The following is a 25,599-nucleotide window of genomic DNA, read 5'->3' on the forward strand; positions in this document are numbered from 1 at the left end:
GAATAATATGAGAATAGGTAAATGATTGAATTATAGGGTTATATAATTATCTGATACTGATTTTGCAGAGTAAAAATAAATAAATAATAAACATGGTTACAACTAGAGAGTGTGCAAAAGGAGCAAAAGCAGAACCAAAAGGAGGAGGTCATCGGGACCTGCATACTAGTCCATACCACTTATTTCTGGAAGCTTCCAAGGACTGCCTTCAGAAATGTGAGCGGGATCTATTTCTGTCATTTTCTTTGGTACTGGATTCTTTCTTGTGGTTTATTTGTTTTGACATAAACAGGAGCAATCTTGCAAGATAAATATTATGCCAAACAGCCAGAAGGCTGTCAAATAAGAACAGGCTGTTCTACAGAATCCAGAGCCACAGACTCGGCAGCTCTGTGGAACAGGCGCCTCGATTGACAGGCTCCTCTCATCACTCTGTGTGTCTTTACAATTTAGTCATGTCATTTACCTTGAGGGAAAGGAAGACCATATTGTGTATTACATGGGGTGACTAATACAGTGAGCAAACAATGACAACCACATAGTGATCTGCTAGCCACTTTATCTCAGACAGGTTACAGGCCAATACTAGGATGCTGGGTTTATACCTTGAGGAATAGAAAGGACAAAAGTGGTTTTTCGTGGCTTGTAGGCATGACACAATGGGGATTTCCATGCAGCATGTGGGAGTCAACAAGGTTCTATGCTCCCACCCATAAGGGAAGGGAGCAGGGGAAGGTACATCTAAAAGTACAAAGCTACCAGTAAATGCTTTTAAAGCTCTAAAAAGATCCACATGTAGAAATTGCATCTCAGAGTGTGGTACATGGGCCATTGGTATTGGAATTACTTGTTTGTTCAAATGCATATTCCTGGGTCTCATCCCAGCAATATTTTGTTTGTATCTACTGGAGTTGAACCTGGGAATCTATATTCTAACCATCTCCTCAGGGGATCATTTTGTAGTCTAAAATTAAGCAATTCACTGATATAGAATACCTCTGACTTAAGAAAATGAAACAAGGAGTAAAAGACTGTAGGACAGAAGCTTCTAAATTTTCTTACTATATGGCGCTTTTTTACTGACCCAGAATAATTTTCATGACCAAAAGAAACACTTTTAATTCCACTGTAAGTAGTTAGGTACAAAGAACCTAATGACTATGTATATCCTAACAACTTAGAAACTGTTGATAAATAATAAAAATTGAAAGAAAGAAACCCACTATTTTATATTTATTCACAATCACTAATCTCAATGACTAATTCTAATAAAACATGTGTACCTTTCCTACCCTGGAATCAGAGTGGGCACCATCCCCCTAATTTCCTGCTACACATTGATTTTCACCCAGTACTTGCTTTTTTGAATCACAGCATCCACCAAAAACTTAACTTCTCAAAGAAATGTCATTGATATGAAAGGAGTGAAGCCCTAACCAGTTTGGCTCAGTGGATAGAGCGTCGGTCTGCGGACTCAAGGGTTGCAGGTTCGATTCCGGTCAAGGGCATGTAGCTTGGTTGTGGGCACATACCCAGTAGGGAGTGTGCAGGAAGCAGCTGATCAATGTTTCTCTCTCATCGATGTTTCTAACTCTCTATTCCTCTCCCTTTCTCTCTGTAAAAAATCAATAAAATACTGTTTTTTAAAAAAGGAGTGCAGCTAATGTAGAAACTGTAATCAATCTTGAGGTAGTATTTGATATATTGTCTGACAAATGACAAATATTACTATTTCTCTTAAATATCTGAAATATCTCAGAAACACTCCTATGAGTTCACTGGCACCCTAAGTTACCTCAATACACAGTTTGCTAACCAATAAAAGAAATTGATAATTTGAGTTTCATTCATTGAGAAGTCTTCTATGGACTTTATAAAGCCATTCTTTAAGTCTAACTTTATTAGGCCAGTAATGAACATCAATTGTAGTGGCTCTCCAATTGCTAATGAGTCACTGTTTTCTGGAAACAGCTTTAATCCTCTGGGCAGTACCCCAATGCTATGTGCTAAATGACCTTACAACTCTAGTCGTAGCTGATTGACAAAAGCTCAAAATAAGACAATCAGATTATTGCTCTTGTAAAATGAAAGTAGAAACTGATGGCTAATGGAACTGGGTCAGCTGTTTTTCTCATTGTCACAATATGTAGGTGAAGGTGAAGAAATTGGGGATGAAAGTAGGAGTGGCACCTCTCCCAGTCACATCTAACAACACACTTTCAAAGTTTCCCTTTCCGTTTTCATAAGCTTACTGTGGGGAAGAACTCTGTGAACTCGTTAGCAATCCAAGGGGAGGACTCCAAACACTTCTGTCCATTGCATCTTGTGATTGGAGTTGCCAAGCGAAACATAACACGATCAAAGCACCATATGGAATAAGACATTGCTTACATAGAGAAGAAACAGAGCAACATCAGCTTCAGAAGTCTGCAATGGTCCCTCAGGTCTAGCAGATGCACCTGGCAGTCAAAAAAAAGGGCAACTGGTCTATGCATACCCATCTTGTGCCACAGGAGAAGGACTCATCTCCTCTCCCTCAGAGATTAAAATACTGAAAGCTGGAGGCATGCCTGAGATCCACTGACTTAAAAGTTCAAGAAGATCAAAAGAACACTCATTGCTCCTAAAACAGGATATTCTGAATATCCCAAGTGATATTCCCACACTAGGTAATAAGCCTAGTCCAGGCTATGCAGGCACTTTCTCTATTGGGAAGGAAGTGTTCCAGGCCCCAGGCTCATTCTTATATGGCCAACTGAGGGTCAAAAGACGGGGCATGTGATACTGCTTTCCCCAACACTTATCTCTGCTCATTTAGAAGTGTTAGCACAGACAGGGGGAATGCTTTTACCTAGGTGGGGTGGTAAAGATTCCACTGCATTGGAAACATGTCTTCCTGCTGTTTCTCTAGCCACTACAAAATGTGTACTATTGACTCCCTGCAAACATCAACAAGGAAACCCGTAACTATGGTCTGAATGTTTGTGTCTTCCCCAAATTCACATGCTGAAATTCTAAGACCAACTGTGAATCTGTAAGAAGGTGAAGACCTTGTTGATTAGGTCATCAGGGTAGAGCTCTCATGCATGGGATCAGTGCCCTTATAAAAATGATCCCACAGAGCACCTTAGCCTCTTTTATCACATGAAGATACAACAAGTGTGCAACCCAGGAGAAGGCCCTCACCCAACCATGCTGGCACCCTGATCTTGGCCTTCAGCCTCCAGAACTACATTTCTGTTATTTGTAACAGTTTGTACCCAGTCTGTGGTACTTTGTTATAGCAGATCAACAGAATTAAGACGCCTGTGAATCAAGAAAAGGGCATTTTTAAACTCATAAGAACTAGAGAGAATACAATCTCAACAGTCTCTACAGAGACACCCAGTGGGGATTTAGAAAAGGCTAGCCATAATGTTTTTGTTTGAGTTAAAGGGATTTCAGGCAGGCATCCCAAAGAGAAAAAAACGGTTGGTATTATGCAAAATTTATGACTCATAGTTTGAAACTGGTAGATGTGGCAAAGTGGAGATTTTGCATAAGTATTGATAGCAAACTGTTCTCTGATAAAGGAGCTCTTTGGCCAGGTGAGCAAACTCTTTACCCAGATAATTTAGTTTGCAAGAACTTTCTGAAACAATGGAGTTATTTGGTAGTCTATAGCCTCATCTTCCTGGCCAAGAATTTCCTAGTAAAACATTTAAAAAGGGGTTGACACAAATGTCATCAATCCTCAGAGCCAAGTTTAAGAAAAAGTGTTTCACAGAATTGGCTAAAGCAATAGACCCTGAGTTATGAACTAAATTGTGTCTCCTCAAATTTTACCTTGAAGCCCCAACTCCCCTCCCCACTCCCCCACCCCTCATGTGCCTTTATGGAAGTAATTAAGGTTAATTGCCGTTCTAAGGGTGGGGCCCTAATCTTAAATGACTGGTGCCTTTATAAGAAGAGACAATAGGCTATGAGAGGACACAATAAGTAGCCCTCCCCCCCCACACACACACACTGCTACAAACCAGGAAGAGCTGTCTCATCAGACACCAACCCTGAGGGCACCTTGATGTGGGGCCTCCTGCTGGTATTCTGTTTGGCAGCCCAAGCTGCTAATATACCTGTGTATCAAAGGCAGATGATGCCACAATGAGAAAGAGAGGGGAAAGAATGAACATAATCCAGCATGAATTCTCTTGTCATAAACCCTTTGTTAAAGTTTAAGGAAAATTACCGTTACTCCACCAGGACTACCAGGAACTCAGAATACTCAAAAAATAACAGATAGGTGTTTTTTACTAAAACTCCAAACAGCTGAATAGGTCATAAAAGAAAAAAAAAATAGTTCAAAGAGGAAGGAAGCCATTAATAAGCTATAAGAATAAGAATTAGGGGTATAGCCTATTTCTTTGCTTGTTATACTATATGATCAGGTAAGTCTTCTCAAAATCTCATCTTATCTTAGTATGGTCTTACTGCATTAATATTCTTTAACCACAGAATCCACTTCCATCAGATTGAGGGTAAGATGTGTGGAATAAACCCTTGGGTAATGCTTAGGAGTCTTCAGATGGATGAAAACTTTATTGTGTGGATAGTCAAAAATGCCTGGATCTCTCCTGGGGTTTCCTGGAATGTGTGGCACCTGGCATAGGCACCACAGTGATTTTTGCAACTCCCCTTAACAATAACCTTCACCAAATGACTGCAGACTTGGCTCCAAAGGGCCCTTTTGCCTCCTCTGAGTACTTTGCCCAGATCAGTCAACCCATCACAACAGCAATAAAAGTAAATTGACTACTCCCTAGGGTGCATATTCGTAGTAGATTCCAGTAATACAATGACAAGAACATTCTTTAAACGCTAATGTCCTGCTTTTTATGCTTTTATAGGTTCTGTTATTGATTTGTTTATATTCCATTTGCTTGTTAATGGTTTAGATCTACATTGTACAATATCTAAGGCACCATTATCATACTTAACTCCTCTTTTTTTTGGTAGCAATATCTGGAATTTCTTATGAAGAATAATATGGCATACAAGTAGTTTATCTTCAACAGTGACAAAGATGGATATTTGTTAGAGTGCATAAATGGACAGAGAGGGAAACTAAAACATTGATATAAACTAGGATTTAAGCCATTGTTTTAGACAGGCTATAAACATGTTATGAGGGATTTGCTACAGGAACAAAAGAAAACTGCTGTTTCTAATTCTTTCTTGGCTTAATCATCGAAAAGTTTAATAAGCTGTGTACCTAAATGGGAGACGGATTTTACAGTTTTGGAATATCAGTATGTTCATCTATCCCTTTTGTACCTCCTTTGCAACTGAAACTATAGATCTGTCCTTTTATTTGGGCTACAGATGGACACAAATTCTTACTTTCTTTACAAACTGATTTTGTTAAGAAGCAGGTGAAATAGTCACCATAATTGCATGGATGCATTTTCAATTACTCAGGGATTTATAATATTAAAGGCCTGGAGCATGTCTTATTTATCATTCTTCACCGGTCCAACCATGATACCTTCACCAAAGTTTGGGGAATTTAATTAAATGCTTAGAAATGACTTCCCCTATATATTCAATTCTAATGTGCATATGTTTTCAGATTTTAATATTTTTAAACTAAATTATTTATACTTCATTATTGTACATTTTCCCTCCAAAGTATGTTAGCAAATCAATTGTCTCTTGACTGATAATGTCTTACAATTGGGGAAGTATGAAATTCGGAAGGATAAAAACTCATTTTTCATTATTTCAGACCTCACTGCAATCTCAGGACAGAGTTGAGACATTTTTCTTTTACAATTTAATAAAATTAACATTTATGGAGTCATTGCTACACGCCAAACCCTGTGCCAGAGGTGTTTTTAATAGGAAATGGGTTTTTTTCCCTTCAATTTAAATGGAATGCTTAGTTTTTAAAGGTGAAAAAACACTTCTCATAGGATCAGTTCCTAAAAAGAAAAGAACATTTTCTAGAATAAGCAGAAAATGAGACATTCAATACTAGATGTCTTTGGCCCTTGATTTTTGACAGTCAGTCTGGGTTCTTAGATGACCCAGTCCCGATGGCCTTTTTAAACTGTGCAGAGCTCGGCCAGAACGCGCTTAACTCTGAAGCCACAGTGATGTGGCTGGTCCAACACAGAGCCAGTCTGAGAGCACGGCCAACGATGGGAGAGGCTCTGGCCTTGCAAGGACAGAGGGCTGCTTATCCACACCTCTCAGCTCTGGGCTTTATGGCATCCTATGCTTCCTCAGATGAGAAACAACCAATAGCCATGAAATTGTTGATTAAAATAATCTCAAACATCTGCACAAAAAATATTGTAATATTTACCTTCCCTTGCCCACCACCTTTAGATTATCTCTAGTCTCTTAGTTTTAAATATTATAGGAAAAGGAGTAGAAAGTAAAAAATACATACATCTCAAGGGGATGGACCTGACCCCTTGCCAATATGTGATTCTACCACAATATTGCACTTGTAAGCTGTTACTCCACAACCAGGTTGCTGGGCTTGGAACTCCAGCTGTACCACTTAGTAACTGTGACCCTGGCAAGTTATTGCATAACTCAACCTCTCTCTCTCTGTTTTAGTGTTTCAGACATTGCACAACAATTCCTTTTTTGATAGAGTTGTGAAGATGAGATAAAATGAGGAGAAGATGATGTAAAGTGTTTCACAAGATGAACACATAGCACATGCTCAATAAATGTGATTGCTACTTTTATTTTTGAGTTTTGGATAACTCATATTTTTCTACAAAATTCCCTTGTCAGTAAGTTGCTATCCAAAACTAGCTTGAAGTAAAGACAACTCCACCAATATGAGAGTGATTTTCTTTAGCTGATTGCAAGAATTATGTAGTCACAAATCAATATCTTTCCCAACCTCTCTCTTTCTCTCTCTTTCTCTCTCCCTACACACACACACACACACACACACACACACACACACACCCTAAGTTCTAATTCAAATTTTGTTTAAAATTTATCCAAAAAAACTGTGACATAATTACTAAATGATATTTAATGTTTAAAATGTAGCTTATGGTACTACAATTAGGCATTTTATAAGAAGTTAACCTGCCTTTGATTTTTGCCTCTGCCTGAAATTCCCTTGCCTTTACATCTATTCCTTCATCCTCATTTCTTCTAATTGTCCATTCATATATTAATTTATTTATTTACTTTTAAATATTGTTCATCACCTATTCCAATATTGTTAGAATATTTTCCTCCCCAGCAATCTTTTTATTTATTTTTTTATTTATTTTTAAATATCTCTAAAAGTTTTCTAGTTTTCTGTTTGTAGTTTAATATTTAGTTTTTATTATTACTAGATTTTGTTTGTGTAATGTTTGCATTGCAATTTTGTTTGCTACAGGGAAATTAAAGTTGTACATGCATTTATATATTCTTGTATACATTATTACTGCAACTGAGGTTCCTTACCCTTCAGTCTGCAGGCCGATGCTCTATCCCCTGAGCCAAACCGGTTAGGGCTATTTATTTATTTTTAAATATCTCTAAAAGTTTTCTAGTTTTCTGTTTGTAGTTTAATATTTAGTTTTTATTATTACTAGATTTTGTTTGTGTAATGTTTGCATTGCAATTTTGTTTGCTACAGGGAAATTAAAGTTGTACATGCATTTATATATTCTTGTATACATTATTACTGCAACTGAGGTTCCTTAACCTCAGTGTGATTAAAGACTGAGTTTTTCAGGATTCTCTCTCCTACCAATTCTTGTTGCCTATTAAGCGCTTCTCATTTCTTCTCTGCATGAAGAAACATTTTGAAGACATGCTACTTTCCTCTTTCCTCTCCTTCGATATGCTAGATGCCAGATAATGTGAGTTATCCGAAAACCTACTCATGTGAGCAGATTATCTTTAGATCTGTAATATGAACTCTGTGAGAATATTTCACAGACAAGTTAGAATGTACTAGTAATATAGATTAGCTTGGTATTAAGAAGAATGCCATAAAGAATTCCACTAGAATGGACTTTTGGAGGTAGCAAGATTACTCCTAATGAATAGGTTTAAGTGGAACCTAGAATAATAGTTATCAGGGGTATTGAGGGTAAATTTGGGAGAATGAGTAAAGTAGGCAGCAGATACAGCTGAGGTACTGTCTTTCTCAGATACCTTGCTCTTTCCAACACTCAGGTATGGAAACCGAGTAGGTAGAGAATCCAATAAGAACAAGATTTAGATCTCAGATATGTATTAATTTATGATCAGAAAGAAGAAAATATTTTAGGTTGGAGGCAATAAGGGGCTTAACATTTGTTCAAGCTGGGATGCAGGTGGAAGATAAGGAAGATGACAACCCCAGGCCAAGGTCAGGATGGCTCCTGACGGAGGAAGTTAATGGCATGCTTCCTCTTAACTGCACCTCACTGCCCTACAGGACCAGCAGGCGTGCTAAGGCAGTTTACAAAGAGCTGTCTTAAGGTTTGTCACCTCGCTGAGCACAAACCAGAGTGAAACCAAAGGAGTGAGCATTTTGACCTGAAAAAAAACGAATGTATCCTCCTTCATTCATTTGGACAACATTTACTGAACCCAGACATTGTGCCACACACAGCTTTAGAGGCTAGAGAGAAAATGGATGTGTCCTCTGACTTCTGGAACCAACCTCTCAGACCTGTGAAAGAGTTAGTCACATTAAAAAAAAATAACAATACAGGATAAGTGCTGTAATTGAACTAGAAAGAAAAATGGAACTTCTAAAGAATAAATCCTTTACCAAGAAGTTATTTCCCAAAGGAAAAGACAATGTTTAACTTGCCTGATGTACTGAAGAAGGTCTGGGGCCAGAGAAGGTAAAACCATCTTACATTGCTGGAAGAAACCCAAATGGTTTACTGTTAAGAAGCCTTTATATTTTTTAAGATAGAGGTGCCTTCCTTTTAGGGTAATGACTTCATTAGAGTAAAAAAATAGGAAATCATACCTACTTGAGGTTAAACTGAGTTTGTTTTCTGTAACACTCATCACTTTAATTATTTTTCCAACTATGTGAAATGACACCAAGTCGTGTGATCCTTAAGCATATTTTATTGGATATATCTCCCTTAATAACTCATTAAAATGCTGTTAAATTATTTTCAAGTGGAAGTGCCTCTTCCCAAGTCCAGAGGTTATAATGTTCAAATGCCTAACTATGAGGAGAGTGAGAAACAAAAAGGCAGGCTTGACGGTGTCGTCAAAGCAACACAGAAAGACAAATTTTGAAATATAAAGGTGAGAACCACTTACAGATATTTTTTAGAAACCCATAGATTCCATCACTTTAAAGAAAAAAATCGAACATTTGTTAACATTATTAAAGCAAATTAGAATTTGACACCTCAGATATCCAGCTTCTGGGCACATGATCTGAGACTTAGCTGACAAAATATCGCTTGGGTTTTTCATACAGAGTATGTGTTTTGTTGTATTTTTGGTACCTTTTGTTAATTTAAAAAAATTCAGACTTAATCTGTGACAGTTGTCACTAGATTAGAGTTCTGACATTAGAAGTTTGAATCTCCACCGACCTTACGGCGAATTTGAGGAAGAAAGCCTTCTGGCTGATGGGATGTTTCTGTAATTTCTTTGAGTCATTAAAACTTCAAGTAAACACCAGAATGATTTATGCAGATGCAAACAAAGGAAAACGTTTTCTTAATGACACCCCAAAACCTTATTCAGTTGAAATTTTGTTTAAGATTAAATAATGGGTGCTTTATTTAGATTAATTAAAGAAGATTAGAAGATCGCAGTTGCCAATAGGTAACTGAAAGGCTCCATCTGCTCGCTTCTCCAATTGTAGCTGGGAGCTTTGCATGGATGTACCAGGGCACATGGGAGAATTAATTAGGCAGCAAATGAACTCTTCTCACAGATGGCACCCATTTCCTTCTTCCAAATGTACACCAGCAAATTTGCGTACTTTTGCTTTAATCTTGTTTGCCTCCTTGACAGTTTCGAAGGACCTCTGGAGTCTGATCATCAGTTGCCTATTTTAAAAATGAAGAAAACTAGTGTGGAGCTTAGCCTCAGAAGAAATGCCTGATTGGAAATAACATCATATGATCTTCATGAAGACTCTAAATACACTTTGATCAGATTTTAAATCAAGTTGGGTTTTTTGTTTGTTTGTTTGTTTGCTTGCTTGCTTTTTAAATTTTATTTTAATTTAATTTTGGATTACATTTATTAGGGTGACATTGGCTAATAAGGCCATATAGGTTTCAAGTGTACATTTCTAGGACACATGATCTGGATTTTGCATTATGTGTCCACCACCCAAAGTCAAATCATCTTCCATCACCATATATGTGGCCCCCTTTATCCTTAATTGCACCCATCCCCTTCCCTCTTGTAACTATCATAGTGTTGTCTGTATCTATGAGTTTCAGTTTTATATCCCATATATGAGCTCCAACAAGGGGTTAATACCCAAAATATATAAAGAACTCAACACCAAACAAAGAATCCAATTAAAAAATGGGCAGATGACCTAAACAGACATTTCTTCCAAGAAGACATGCAAATGGCCGCAGGTATATGAAAAGATGCTCAACTTCTCTAGCTATTAGGGAAATGCAAATCAAAACTGCAATGAGATACCATCTCACACCTGTTAGAATAAGACGAACAAATTATTAATAAGACAAACAATAACACGTGTTGGAGAGGTTGTGGAGAAAAAGGAACCCTCATTCACTGCTGGTTGGAATGTAAACTGGTACAAACACTATGGAAAATAGTATGCCAGTTCTTTAAAGTATTAAGAAGAGAGTTACCATATGACCCAGCAATCATTCTTCTGGGTATCTACCCAAAAAACTTGACAGCATTTATTTGCAAAGATATATATACCCCTATGTTCATTATAGCATTAGTCATGGTGACAGACATGGAAACAATCAAAGTGTCTTTCATTAGAGGATTATATAAAGAAGATGTTGTACGTATATATAATGGAATACGATTCAGCCATAAGAAAAGATGAATACTGCCATTTGCAACAAAGTGGATGGACCTTGAGAATATTATGGTAAGCAAAATGTCAGTCAGAAAAAGTTAAGAACCGTATGATTTCCCTCAAGTTGGTTGTTTTTAATCCCAGAATTATAGTTGTTTGTCTTTCTTTTTTATTGTAGCATTTAGTGTACAGTAGAATTCTTGATCTGATATTTTTGCATGTTAATATAGAGATACAATTTGTTTCATCAAACCTGTCCTCCAAAGGCTGTGCTGATGTAATTTACATAATACGTTTTTAAATGAAGTTCTAGATGTCTGTGAATCACTGAAGAAAATTATATAGCAAGACCACTGTACTCAGTTTTGTTTTAGAAACCCCTTCATAAGAGGCACAAGCTTGTGGTTTGAAGAAAAATGTATTATTCTTTCAATTATCCTCATTGAAAGAGCACTGTCACCTGACCATCTTTCTCTTATTTCCCCAGCAATATTCTGGACATAATACTCTTAAGATCTCTTGCTCAACTTCATGATAACCAAGTCATTCCTTAACCTACCAAAATCAAGCCTAAGGCCAAAACTGATCTTTCACAAGTCAAAAATACGTGTGTGTTTTTTATTTTAAAAGGCAGAAATAACATTTGAATTATGAATTCAAAAATAAGAATGAGCCAATTATTCAAAAATAAGGTGGAGGGGACTTATTTCAGGCAGAGGAAGCAAAAAGTCCAAAACCCTTGAAGCAGGGAGAGCTTGGCAAGTTGAAGGGAAATAAATCTGTGTGTTTGGGGGAAAAAAAAGCAGAAGAGGAAAAAGTTATGAGATAACATGAGAATTGAGAGGTGATTAGAAGTAGAACATTCACAGCAATTTAGAAAATTCTTTTCCCAGAGCCACATAGGAAACCATTAAATATTTTTAGCAAGGGAGTAACATGATCTGATCTTTCAGAAGTATGGAGAATGGACCACAGAAGATGAAGAAGGAACGGGACAAGTTCAAATACAGTAACATTCATTTATTCAACAACTAGAGGCCTGATGCACGAAATCTGTGCAAGAGTAGGCCTTCCTTCCCCTGGCTACTGGCACTGGCTTCCCTCTGGTACCTGGAACCCAGGCTTCCCTTGCAGCCCCATCTTCATCCAGAAGGTCATCGGAAGGATGTCCGGTCTAATGAGCATATTATGCTTTTATTATTATGGATTGTTTATAGAAGTCCTATTATATTCTTGCCACTTTTTTCAAACTGGCTTGTATAGGGTGGTAGTAGTGAAGCCAGAGCGAATTGAAAAGATGTTAGATATGTTTTGAAGCTTATACAGTCAGAATTGGAGGATGAGTTATAATGAGAGGAATAAAAGAAAGAAAGAAGAAAGAAAGAAAGAAAGAAAGAAAGAAAGAAAGAAAGAAAGAAAGAAAGAAAGAAAGAAAGAAAGAAAGAAAGAAAGAAAACAAAGAAAGTAACTTTTGAGTTCTTGGCTTGAGCACCTGGTGAGAGCTACTATCTTTCTACTGATTAAAAAAGAAATACATAGAGAGGAGTAACTAGGGTGGAGGCTGGAGTCAGGAATTAAGGACAATGCTTTGGATGTAGCAATTGTAAGATGCATATCCAGTTACTGAGTTCAGATTTTAGCAGTCTACTCCTTGACCACAAAGTCAGGGTTGGAGAAGTAAAAGGAATCACTGACATAACATGGGTTTTTAAAACCACTGGAGGATATCACCTAAAGACAATGTGCCATTAATTCAACTTCTGAAATGTTGTCAGATCTCCTTCTACATTTCCCCCAACACCTGATCCTGCCCTCGTTTGGGCCCTCACCAAAGCTTCCCCCTCAAGACTTCTTCCATTACTACCAGACATCGTTTATCATTTTCCTTTCCTAAAAGCCTGAGATAGATGCTGCTGTCTGTAGCATTGAAGGGAAACTCATTAAAATCACCTGGGTGCGTTTGAGCCCTCTTCCCTCTGCCAGGAGAATGTCATGTCCCAGATAGATCCCTCTTTAGCTCAGGTTCCAGAATGAAGGAAATGGGTGGAGTAGTGTAGTGTCTAACCCACAGCCTCTCATTGATGTTTCTGGCTCTCTATCCCTCTCCCTTCCTCTCTGTAAAAAAAAAATCAATAAAACATATTTTTAAAAAATTACATGACCCTTTAAATGACTATATCCACTTTTTTTTTTAATGTGAGCAATGAAGAGCAGATTAGAGCAGGTCTTCTCAAATGCACACCAGAGAAATTCCACTATCTCTTTTATAGGGTGAAATCTACCTTTTATTTCATTTCAAGTTATTGCTGCATCATTCTATGGAAGCCCAGAAAAGTGGCTTTACAAAGCAAATTAATTAATTGCTTAAATATTTTACAATAGAACTTCAACAAAATATAGATGACAACATAATCTTCTGGTTGGAGAAGGTCTTTATAAAGAATAGAGAAAAACAAAAATTTGAGTTGAAAAAATTGATGTTTGGCAAAATAAAAATTCAGTTATGGAATACCTGTAATAATCCATGAAGTAAATGCTATTATTATCCCCATACTGTAGATACATAAAAGAATATGGGTAGGTGATTAGAAAGATGAAAGGATTGACCAAATCACACAGTTATTAAGGGACAGAGGTGGCATTTGATCCCCAGCATTCAGGCTCTAGGATGTCGCCCTCTGCTTAGCTAGGTTGTCTCTAAAGTTCCATGTTCCTCACCCTTCTGAACTGCATCCTCACAAAGACATTCTTGGCAGTGGTCTATAATTTTCCCCATCTACTCCTTGTTTACTATATTCCTCACTTAATAATTAAATGACTTAGCATTTATAAAGTGCTTAAAACAATGCTTGGCGCATATAGTAAGCAATACATAAATTTATTAATGAATAAAATTACTCGCTCAATTACATTTACTGAATGTTTTTATGTCCCAGGCTCTCTGCCAGATGCTGGAAATCCAAAGTTGAACAAAGGACATAAAAACCCCCTATTCCCTTTGATTTAGAGTCAAGTAGGAAAAATTAGACATTTAAAGTAAACTTTCACAAATAATTATTTCTGAGCTCTTGTGAAAAGTGAGGGCAAATGGCAGGGAGAGATGACTCAGGTTGGAATCTGGTAGCTCACAGAAGATCCTAAGGTGCTGACTATTGATAAGGATGTAAGGGGTGGGGAGAGGGGGAGGCTGAGATAAGAGTGTTCTAAGTAAAGAGAAACTCAGGTGCAAAGGCCCTGAGGTACAAAGGAAACTGCAATCTGGAAGGTCCTGGAAGAGACTCATTGTATTCAGTTCATGTTAAACAAAAGCAAAGTTCAGATGGAACATTAACTGTCCCCTAGTCTATGATATCACCTGAATGTCTTTTGACATCTCTGACTCAACATGTCCAAACCTGAACTCCTTAATTCCCTGCCAGGGAAAAGAGGAGGGCATCTATGATACTCTCAACAATAAAGGTAGGTAAGTAAGTAAGTAAGTAAGTAAGTAAGTAAGTAAGTAAGTAAATAAGTAAATAAATAATAAACAAGGGAAGAAAGAAAGAGAGAGAAGAAGGAGGAGGAGGAGGAGGAGGAGGAGGAGGAGGAGGAGGAGGAGGAGAGGGAGGGAGGGAGGAAGGAAGGAAGGAAGGAAGGAAGGAAGGAAGGAAGGAAGGAAGGAAGGAAGGAAGGAAGGAAGGAAGGAAGGAAGGAAATTAATAGAGGCAAATACATAAAACCAAAAGCTGGCTCTTTGAATATACTAACTTAGAAAAACAGGGAAAAATAATGACAAATGATCAATATCAGAAATAAAAGAGGAAACATCAATGCAGATTTTACATACATTAAAATGGTAATAAGGGAAGATTATCCTCAATTGCATGCCAATAAATTTGGAAGCATTGATTAAATTAATAAACTCCTTGTAAGACACAAACTTTCAATATTCATGCAAGGAACTAAAATAGATGAGTAGAATAGTCTTTGTCTACTAAATAAATTAAATTAGTATTAAAAACCTTCTCAGAAAGGAAATTCCAACTCCAGTGATCTTTGTTGGTGAATTAAAATGATTCCTAGCATTTAAGGAAGACATAATGCCAATTTTATACAAACTCTTTCAGAAAATGGAAGCAAGCATTACCCTGATATAAAAACTAGACAAAAACATTATAAGAAAACTAAGAATCATATGCTTCATGAACATAAACAGATTAATTCTTAGCAAATATGAACAAAGCTAATTCAGCAATATGTAAAAGGAATTATACACCAAAACCAAGTGTGTTTTATCCCAAGAATGGAAGATTAGTACACCATTTGAAAATCAATCAACGTGGTTCACCATATCAACAGACTAAAAGAAAAACTACTGATCCTAATAGATACCAAAAAAATTACAATGGTCAACATTTACTCATGATAAAATATCATTAAATTGGAATAGGAGGGAAACTTCTTAACCTGATAAAGGATGTCTATGAAAAACTCAGATACCATAATGTTTAACAATGAAAGACAGAATGTTTTACTCCAGATTGGAAACAGGCAAGAATACTCACTCTCACACCTTCTAGTAATATTCAACCACATGTCGTAGCCAGTGAATTAAGGGGGGAAATTAAAAGTCTGACAGATGGAAAATGAAGAAGATGGAAATTTAGACAGATGACAACTGTCTCTATGTGCACATGACAATGATCAAAAATATATAAAGTCTCATATCTTAAAAAAACTACTCCAACAGAGTCCATTTAGCAAGGTGGCAATATACAGAGTCAATATACAAAAATGAGCTATGAATGGCAAAACAAAACACAAAAATTATGAAAATATATTCCATAGCAATAATCATCCCACAGAAAACCGAACACTTTGTCTGAGCAGGCCAGTCCCAATGTAGCCACAGCTCTTCCCTGCTGGTCCAGCAAGGATGCTTAGCAGTCCAAATATCTTGCAGCCTTTATCTCCCTGATGGAAATCCAGCATCATTCCTTTGTGCACCCCAATTTCTGGGGACTCAAAGTACAGCTTTCTCAAAAGGAAAAATTTATCCCAATACTTTTTATTCTCTTTGAAATCTCTGACCCATTTTGTGAAATTTAAAACTTGGCCACACTCTCCCTCCAGGGAGCATACCCCTGTGCCATTCGCTTCTCCCTCTCCCCCCCCCTCTCTCCTCCCCCCCCCCACACACATATCCCCTAACCTCTAGGGGACTACGGGACCCCATGAGACTTGCAACCAGGGGATCAATGGGCAGAGACAACTTATCCCAGGCTAAACCCCTGAGCCTATGTCCAAGACTCCCTATCTCTGGCTTCCCAGTGAGCTAAGGCAGCCCCACCCAGGCTCTCCTGATGCTTCTTCTATGCCCTTCCTTGTTTCACTCTCCTAAGTATATTTTTGCTGCTGTCAGATGCTTGCTTGCTTTTCTACAAAAAAAAAAAAAAAAAAAAGACTCTCAGCCAATTCTACTTGTTAGTCAATCATGTCTCTTTGGGTTTTTTTACATCCATCCTAAATAATAAAAGCCTAATATGCTAAGTGTCCGACCATTCGTTGGACTGTTCAACCAGTCGCTATTATGTGCACTGACCACCAGGGGGTTGACGCTCCAACTGGTAGTTAGCTTGCTGCTGGGGTCCAGCCAATTGGGACTGGGTGAGATGGGCCGGACATGTCCTGGAGCCCTCCTGGGGTCCCTCAGCCTGGCCTGCACCCTCTCGTAATCCAGGACCCCTCAGGAGATGTTGGAGAGCCGGTTTTGGCTCGATCCCCAGAGGCCAGGCAGAGGGACCCCACCAGTGCATGAATCCATGCACTGGGCCTCTGGTTGTATATAATGTCTCATGTCTTGGTCTAAAATGCCAATATAAAGTCTTTTCCTCCAACACTATAACCAATTACAGTAGTAAGTATGTCTAAAATATAAAAAGTCTTAGAATTTATAAAATAATTGATAAACATTTGATCAATATTGAAAGACACGTCTCAATTACAGCAATAAATGTGTCTCAGAATATGAAATATATCTCAGTATTGATAAAATAATTGACAAATATTTCATAAAAAATTGATGAATTGATAATTAAATTGATCCTGATTTTTTCTTGGCTCTTCCATCAGTGAGCAAAAATTTAGAACTGATTTCAACTCCATATTATAAATCCAAATCAGCCATTGAATTATACAATTTAAGTTAGAGATATCATATTAGGCCAAAGTATATTAAAATTATAATTACAAAAGATAATAAATATGTACAGATTATTTCATTATACACATTTTAAAAATTACATTATATTTTTAATTGTATGGCTTACAATAGAAAGGGTCTTAGATTTGGTGAAACTTCATATTGTCCAACATGCCTGGAATGTGCCCTGTGGTCTTTCATCATGCCACCAGACAGAGTTAAATACTGTCCCTTTCCTCTGACCCTATGACTCTATCCCATTGGATTTATGTATTAAATATTATATTAATATATACTTATTTATTTAGATATGGTTTTTCTAATATGTGGCAGCTATCAATCCTTATCCTTAAATCTTGAACAGCTCACATAGCATACACATATGGAGTAGATGCTTCATCATACGTATTACTTTTTTAAAAAATATTTATTTGTCAAATCTGGTGCTAAGTGTTGAGGATAAAATGTCAAGTGAGGCTGGCCCTGACTAACAAGTGCTTGCAGATTTGTAAGGTAAGCATAGGGTGCTAGGGGAGAACATACAAGGGAGTCCAAATCAGATCAAGTTGCTGAGATGGAGTGCAGGCCAGGAAAATTACTAGGTTTAAAGTTTGCATGTGAATTAAGTGGATGAAGAAGTTGTGAATAGAATGAATTCAGAAGTTGTGACTGATTATCGAGAAAATCCTGAATTAGCAAAGAGTTTAATCAGATACTCCTATATAATAAAAGGCTAATATGCAAATTGACCCTAAGGTGGAATGACTGGGAATGACTGGTCGCTATGACGTGCACTGACCATCAGGGGGCAGATGCTCAATGCAGGAGCTGACCCCTGGTGGTCAGTGCAATCCCAGAGGGGGAGCTCCACTCAGCCAGAAGCCCTGAGCCAAGCTCATGGCTGGCAAGCGCAGCAGCAGTGGCAGGATCCTCTCCCGCCTCCAAGGTAGCACTAAGGATATCCAACTGCCACCTTAGGCCTGCTCCTAAGCTGGCAGTTGGACATCCCCTGAGGGCTCCCGAACTGCAAGAGGGTGCAGGCTGGGCTGAGGGACACCCCCTCCCCTGAGTGCATGAATTTTTTGCACTGGGCCTCTATAATTGAAAAAGTTGCAATGCCTGCTGCAGAAGAAGTTATAGAGAATGATGTCTAGGCTTTGGTTTGAATGATTCTTGGAGGTAATTCATTTTCTTTTAAATTGTTAGTTTAGTTTTGGGGCAGAGGGGAAGACACCAGCAAAGAAAAATTAGAAACTTCAGGCAAAGAAAGAACACAAAGTAGTTTAGGAATCAATTTATAACCTCATCTTTTAAAAAATGTTTTAATTTTCCATTTGGCTTAAATATTGATTAGTGTGGGGACTTGGTTAGAAAGCCTGTAAGGAGGAATCTCTGAAAGGTGGGACCTCTAGGGGGACCTTGGTGAAGGCAACAGACCCTGCCTTGACTTTTCCAAACAAGTCTGAGTTCTGGGGTTTTTACTGGAATCTTTATATTTAGACTTCAAAACATCCTTGCTTAAAGGACACTACAGATGCATGTGTCTTTTCAAGGGTGCTTACCCTGCTGATAGTGTCTAATAGTTAATTTTAGTTCAAGCTGTTGCTACAATAGAAAACTAAGGAGGCAGGTGAACGGGGGCTATTTGGTTCCTATAGCCAAGCAACCCCTTAGTCCTCTCTTTCACAGAAACATGTCAAAGTAATCCATTCGTCCATTGTTCAGGGTCTGCTGGTCAGTCCCAGTAGATTAGAGCTGATGGCTGGGCAGCTGCCAGGTTCTTTAAGTCGGAGAAGCCTGGTGCATGGGCAAAACTTTCATGACAGTGGCACCCTCCATCTCAAGAGAACGTAGAGCTTTAGCCACTGGGAGTACTGGGTGTCTCTCTCAACTATTTGGGAATCACCTATGCCAGCTGGTACCTGAAGACATGTTAGGGATTTAAGACCACATGTGGCAATGTGGAATGCACATCCCCAAGTGTACAATCTAGTGGGAGACAGATGTGAAGACAGTTGTAATAATATTAAATAATTACTTTAAGGGAGGTGTGTGTAGAGTGAAGTGGGGGAATACAGGAACATTTCATTTGGTCTGTAGATGTCTAATGTCAGTTTGAATGTTAAATAAGAGAAAGGATTTAGAAAAGAGAGCAAGTGTACTAACGGACTTCCATTTCTTTTGTTTGCTTCTGTAATTTTGGTTCATAAACATTTTTGTTTCCTATAATATGTGTAGTGGGTACTACACTCAAATGTGGTTTGGGGATTTGCAGATGGTTACTGAAACCTTTCCAGAAATCTCACAAAGGGATATATGAGTGAGTGACATTTTTATCAGAGGCGTTCAATTTCTGTAAGTATTAATGGCGTAGGTTCCATTGTAATATTTCATTTGAACAAATAGTTCCATGACCAAAAGTATAGGAACAAAAATGTCGACAGTTTAAATTATTATACATATTGATCCTTAGTGATAACAGCTTTGTTTTCAATATAGAAAATAACAATGACAAATACCATCAGGTTTAGATTTATTTACAGTAGTCTATGATGACTACCCAACACATATTCAAAACACTAAAGCCCAAGGGATTTCTAGGACCAAAATAACTGATAAGGAGAGGTCTCAGAATGCTAGAAAAAGAATTGAATTAATAACAGGAAGATATATTTCAGGGCCATAGAAACACAAGGCAACATTGAAGTATTTTTCTCCTTTTATTGCTTTTATAACAAGAAAATTCAAGACTAGCAACTATTGTCTTCAGAGCACTGATTTACTCATTAATAGAACTAGCTAAATATAAACATCAAACAGATAAAGATGAGAAAAAAACCCACACTTTGTAGAGAGAAAAAAAAAGGTATGAGAGTTAGAATGTCTGTGTGTTAAAATTTAATTTAAAGAGTGGATAGAGTTAAGAAAGTGCTTTAAAAATAGTCACCGATAAATTAAGTTGTTAAATTTAACAGTGACCTGTACTACCTCGCTCCTTCCCAGAACTGACATCCACTTTCTCTCTTTTGTGCCTCTGATTAATGCAACATTTATTATACATGGAGATATAGTGGGTGTAGAGCACTATAATGAGCTGAGGTGCCTAAATCTTGTAAAGATCCTATAACCAGCAGCCAGAGACTAAAATTAGGACAAAATCAATTAAGTGCAAATCATGTAACTTTTCCTAACATCTGTCAAAGATTTGGTTTTTCATCTTATGATTGGAAATGGGTATTGCCACATGGACAAAATTTTTCTGGTTAACTCAGTCATTGCCAATGTTAACGTGAATTTTATGGTGATTTAGTAGTAGAATTTCAGTTAGTTCTCTGAAGATTTCACCACACAGACAGAGAAGACAACTGAGAAGCAAGGTTTTTTTGTTTTGTTTTGTGTCACTTTCTATCATCTCTGATAAGATCTCTGAACAGGGGAGAAGTATTTCTAGCTTCTATATGGAATGATCAAGTTCTTTGCCTGAAGAGGCCATAGAATCAGGAGATGTTCTCTGTGACCCAGGGGGTGTTCTCAGAAGGAGCCTTAATTATTCTTGAATGCTACCCACCATATCTTTTTCTCCTCACGCTGCATCTCCTAAAATTCTTCTTGAAGTTCAGTGGGGACCAATAAGATGGAGGCACGTTAAACATTTGTTCCCAAGGTTGTGAGATTAAATACAAGAATATGTAGCTAAATATGAATTTTTAGCATATGTATGTCATGAGCAATATGGGAGACATACACTATATGAGTGTAAGCATATTGTAGATTTTATTATAGATGTAGACATATAGAATGATTATACAGTATATCATATATATAAAGAGATTTATTGTAAGGCATTGGCTCATGTTATTATAGAGACTGAGAAGTCCTACCATGTACGACATCCATGATAGAGACCCAGGAAAGTGGGTGGTGCAGAGTCTGAGAGCTGATGGTGTAGATAACAGTCCAGGTCTGAAGACCTGAGAACAAGAAGCATCAACTGCAGCAGAAGATTCATGTCCCAGCTCATTCACAGAGAGGTGAATTCTCCCTTGCTCCATCTTTTTGTTCTATTCAGACACTATACCGATTGGATAATGCTCACCCACATTAGGGGGAACAACCTTCTTTACTCAGTCTACCAATTCAAATGCTAATTTCTTCCAGAAACACCCTGAGGGACACCTGCAGAAACAATGTTTTATCTGATATCTGATGATCCCATGATTCAATCAAGTAGTCCCATAAATTATCATATAATACTTAAAAAATGTTCTTTTTCTGAAATTTAACTGTGTAATACATATATATTACACATATATATAACCCCTAAATCTGGTAACCCTACTAGTTACATAGAAAATAAAGTATGTTTGTGCATTTGCTGACATGATAGTCTGTGATGTTCACTCGTGGCATATCTGATGCATTACTACGGTAAATATTTTGTTTTCCTTGTAAAAACAGAGTGAATTCAAAAGCAAACTATAAATATTTAAAATTATCATTTGTTTTTCATATTATTCATATAATTTCTCCCCTATTAATTCAGGAAACAAGAAGTTCAATTCTGACTTTTTAGATTATGTAATTTGGTATGATTGGAAATAAAGCATTGGCAAGATTCACTGAAATTATAACATTTCTAAAGACCTTCAAAATTCATAGTTGGAAAATATTTCAAAAACTCCCAGTATTTTCATTATAATTTTTGTTTCCTTATAAATATCATTATACCTTAGCTAGGAGAAAAAGATGGTGTTCTCAAGCTTGGGGGTTGCAAGCATTTTTTTTCTCACTAGGAAATACAGTTATAAATCATTCATCAAACTTTCATAAATCCCTTTTCCACAGGTACACTCTGCTCCACTGGACATCAAAATCCTGTAACAGCTAATTATGCAACATGAAGGTTACATATTTTTCAGCTCAATAACTTTAAGATATTGATCAAAAGATTAGTTTTAATAAAACTCAGTAAACCAAGAAGTGCAAATAACATGGGTGAATAAGCTTTGAAATGTCAATATAGTTTCTGTATAAGATTTTACTTCTGTTGTAAATAAACAAGGAAGAATTTAAGCAAAACCACTTTTTACTAGCATTCACTGAAAGCTTCACTTAGATTTAAATGGTGACACATAAGTTACTACACAGTCCTAAAAAAAATAGACCCTTTTAAAAATAATGTTGCATAAATGTGTATGTTCACAAATGATTTTCCTTATTTTAAAGGGTATAATATTAAATATATATAAATTTTACTTCCCAAATATTAACTGATAATGAATAATAGAAAGAAAAATAGGTTTTTAGCAATAGTAATAGTTAAGAGCAAGTAAATTAAAATCTAGTTGAAGAGAGAGAGGGAAAGAGAGATAGAAACATCAATAATGAAAGAGAATCATCATTCGGCTGCCTCCTGCTGGCCCCACACTGGGATCCGCAAGGCAAATAGGAAATGTTTTGAGTTTCAAATTAAATAGACAAGCCACAAATAACTGTAACTCTATAAATAGACTAAGATGCTGAGTACAGCTTTATGCTATACTGATCCTGGCTCCACAGAGAGGGGGAAGCCAGGCTTATCCAGTGGTAGGTCGCACTTCAGAGCCTCTGGATTCTTACTGACACAGTAAGCGTGCCTCCATCTTGGGCTAAGAACAATCTGGAACCATGCAGTGTGTGAGTTATAGTGAAAAGTTGCCAGTTTCCTAACAGTAACCCATCAATGAAAACTAACACTGGTAGGAAGAATGAACTCCTTCCCATTACAACCTGAATTTATCACTTTGTTTTTGTTGTTCTGTAGATGAAATTGTCACCTTGGAGACTTCAGCATTTTCTCATTATGTCAACTATTATAACTTGGAAATGCAAAAATGCCTAAGCATACTTGAGAAATTAAACTGAGGGTAACCTGCTTAGAAGGAGTGAATGCAGGTCCCCAGGTGTGTGGTTTGAGGTAGGGACCCCGTCTTATGTTGAAAATGGGTCTCGCTCTTTAAAACTCTCTTCCTCCTAAGGTTCCTTGAAGTAAACTGCACCCTCTGTGTTATCCAATACCAAAATGGTGAGATAGCTGAGAAACACTTTAGCCACTGAAATCAGTGTTAAAACTTCATTTTAAATATATCTGGTATTTTTTAATGAATGCAGTATTATGACACCATATTAAAATTATATTTTTAATTTTGCAAAACCACAAAGTGACTAAACAGAGGTCAATATTCTTTTTCTCTTTTAATAATATTATATTGAAGTTTTAATAAAGTTTATGCTTGTTCTTTATTTCTCTTCTTGTAGTTTACATAAAAATTAATAATAAAAACAGAGTAATTTTGTGTTAACACTTCTAATCTTTTTGCTAATTAAAATGTAAAAGTATCCATATATATAATTTAAGGCTTTGTGAAATTTATCCCACTTAAAGCTGAAAGGAAAAAAAAGCAAAAGAATTCAATATAAACCTGTAATAAAAATAATGTCAATTACAGCTAACACTATTGTATTGCATACTTAAATTTTGCTGAGAGAATAGATCTTATGTTGTATTCTTACCACAAAATAATAATTATAATAAAAACAAGAAAGAGGGAAGGAGGAAACTTTGGGAGGTGATAGATATGTTTATGGCTTTGACGTGGCGATGGTTTCACTCGTGTATACTCATCCCTGAACTCATCAAGTTGTTCACATTATATATGTACAGCTTTTTACATGTCAATCATACCTCAATAGAATGTTTTTTTAAATAATGTCAATTCCATGTAAATACTTTATTATTGATGTTAACTTACTAAAAATATTCTTTCAAACTAAATAACCATGATTTGATTTTAACCCTTAACACTTATGAAGGTGCAATGCCTTACAATTACTTAGGTTGTTCATTGTAAATACATTAAGGAAAGACAAGTGGAGCCTCAGAGTAAAATGGCATCAATCTTCTAACAAAACTATGCATTTGGGGTGAAATGTCCTGAGAAGATTTTTCCTCATGACTACATTGTTTAAACAGGGAGTTCAAATAAGAGTGATACTGAACCCAGGTTCAGCTGCCTGCCACTCAAAAGTCAATACTGTAATCAAGAGACAGGGGCTGGTGGAAGGAAAGTGGGTTTATTCAAGAGCCAGCAGCTTAAGAAGATGGTGGTCTCATGTCGCAAAAACCATCTTAGCAATGGGACACAGACAGGGGTTTTTACAAGGAGGGAAGAGGGGAAAAAAAGAATAAATAAATTGAAAGGAGGGGGTTGAGAGTTCTCCGTTGAGGGGACTATGTGTAAGCCAACAGATAACTGGTTGGGGCCAATAGATAACTGGTTGAAGGTCAGCAAATATCCTGGAGCCAGAATATCTAAAGTTTGGAGTCTGCTTCTTTTGAAGGTAGTTTCTAGAATCCTTAAGCCAATAGGCTGTTTTATCTGTAGTCACACATTAAGTAACAGGTCATCATTTACAGAAATAATGATAAAAGAATGATGGGTCGGTTATAAGAGGGATTGTGGAGGTACTATAGATTCAGAAGAGATGCGAGTTACAGTATAAGCTGACTTAGAATGAGAGGGCTCTTAAAAACTTGCTAGAAGAATTTGAAAAACACCCAAACTGAATTTTCTTCTCAGCTGTTCCCTTCATTTTAGATCATTCTAAGCCCACATTTAAATTCTGCCCAGTCTTGATGACCCCAGACAAATTATTTCTTTTCCATGAAGGCATCCACCACATTTCCACATGAAATCAACTATCTTTCCTTAGAATCAACTATCTTTCCTTAGAATACTGTGTTCATACTATATTTTAACTTTTGCTCTTAGTGTTCAAGAGAAAGTTTTTACTTTACTTATCTATCTGTGACCTATGGTCCCACTTCACATATCCTGTGCACAGTATAGGTTAAAATGGTGAATCTTTGACATCCATGAATTTAAAATTTGTTGTTTTATATATCTACTAGAGGCCCAGTGCACAAAAATTTGTGCACTGGGGGAGGGGGGTCCCCCAGCCCGGCCTGTGCCCTCTCCCAGTCTGGGACCCCTCGGGAGATAACGACCTGCTGGCTTAGGCCTGCTCCCGGGTGGCAGAGGGCAGGCCCAATCCCTAAGTGCAGCCCCTGGTCAGGCTCAGAGCAGGGCCGATTGGGGAGTTGGGGCGCCGCCCCCTGTCATGCACAGAGCAGGGCGGATTGGGAGGTTGCGATGCCACCCTCAGTCACGCTCAGGGTAGGGCCGATTGGGGGTTGGGGCACCACCCCCTGTCACACTCAAGGCAGGGTCGATGGGGAGGTTGCGGCGCCACCCCCTGTCACCCACAGAGCAGGGCCGATCAGGGGGTTGGGGCGCTGCCCCCTGGTCACTCACAGGAGCAGGCCCATCAGGGGGGTTGGGGCTCCGTACCCTGTCACGCACAGAGCAGGGCCAATCAGGGGGTTGAG

Source organism: Myotis lucifugus, unplaced genomic scaffold, assembly GCF_000147115.1.
Source record: "Myotis lucifugus unplaced genomic scaffold, Myoluc2.0 scaffold_34, whole genome shotgun sequence".
NCBI lineage: Eukaryota > Metazoa > Chordata > Mammalia > Chiroptera > Vespertilionidae > Myotis > Myotis lucifugus.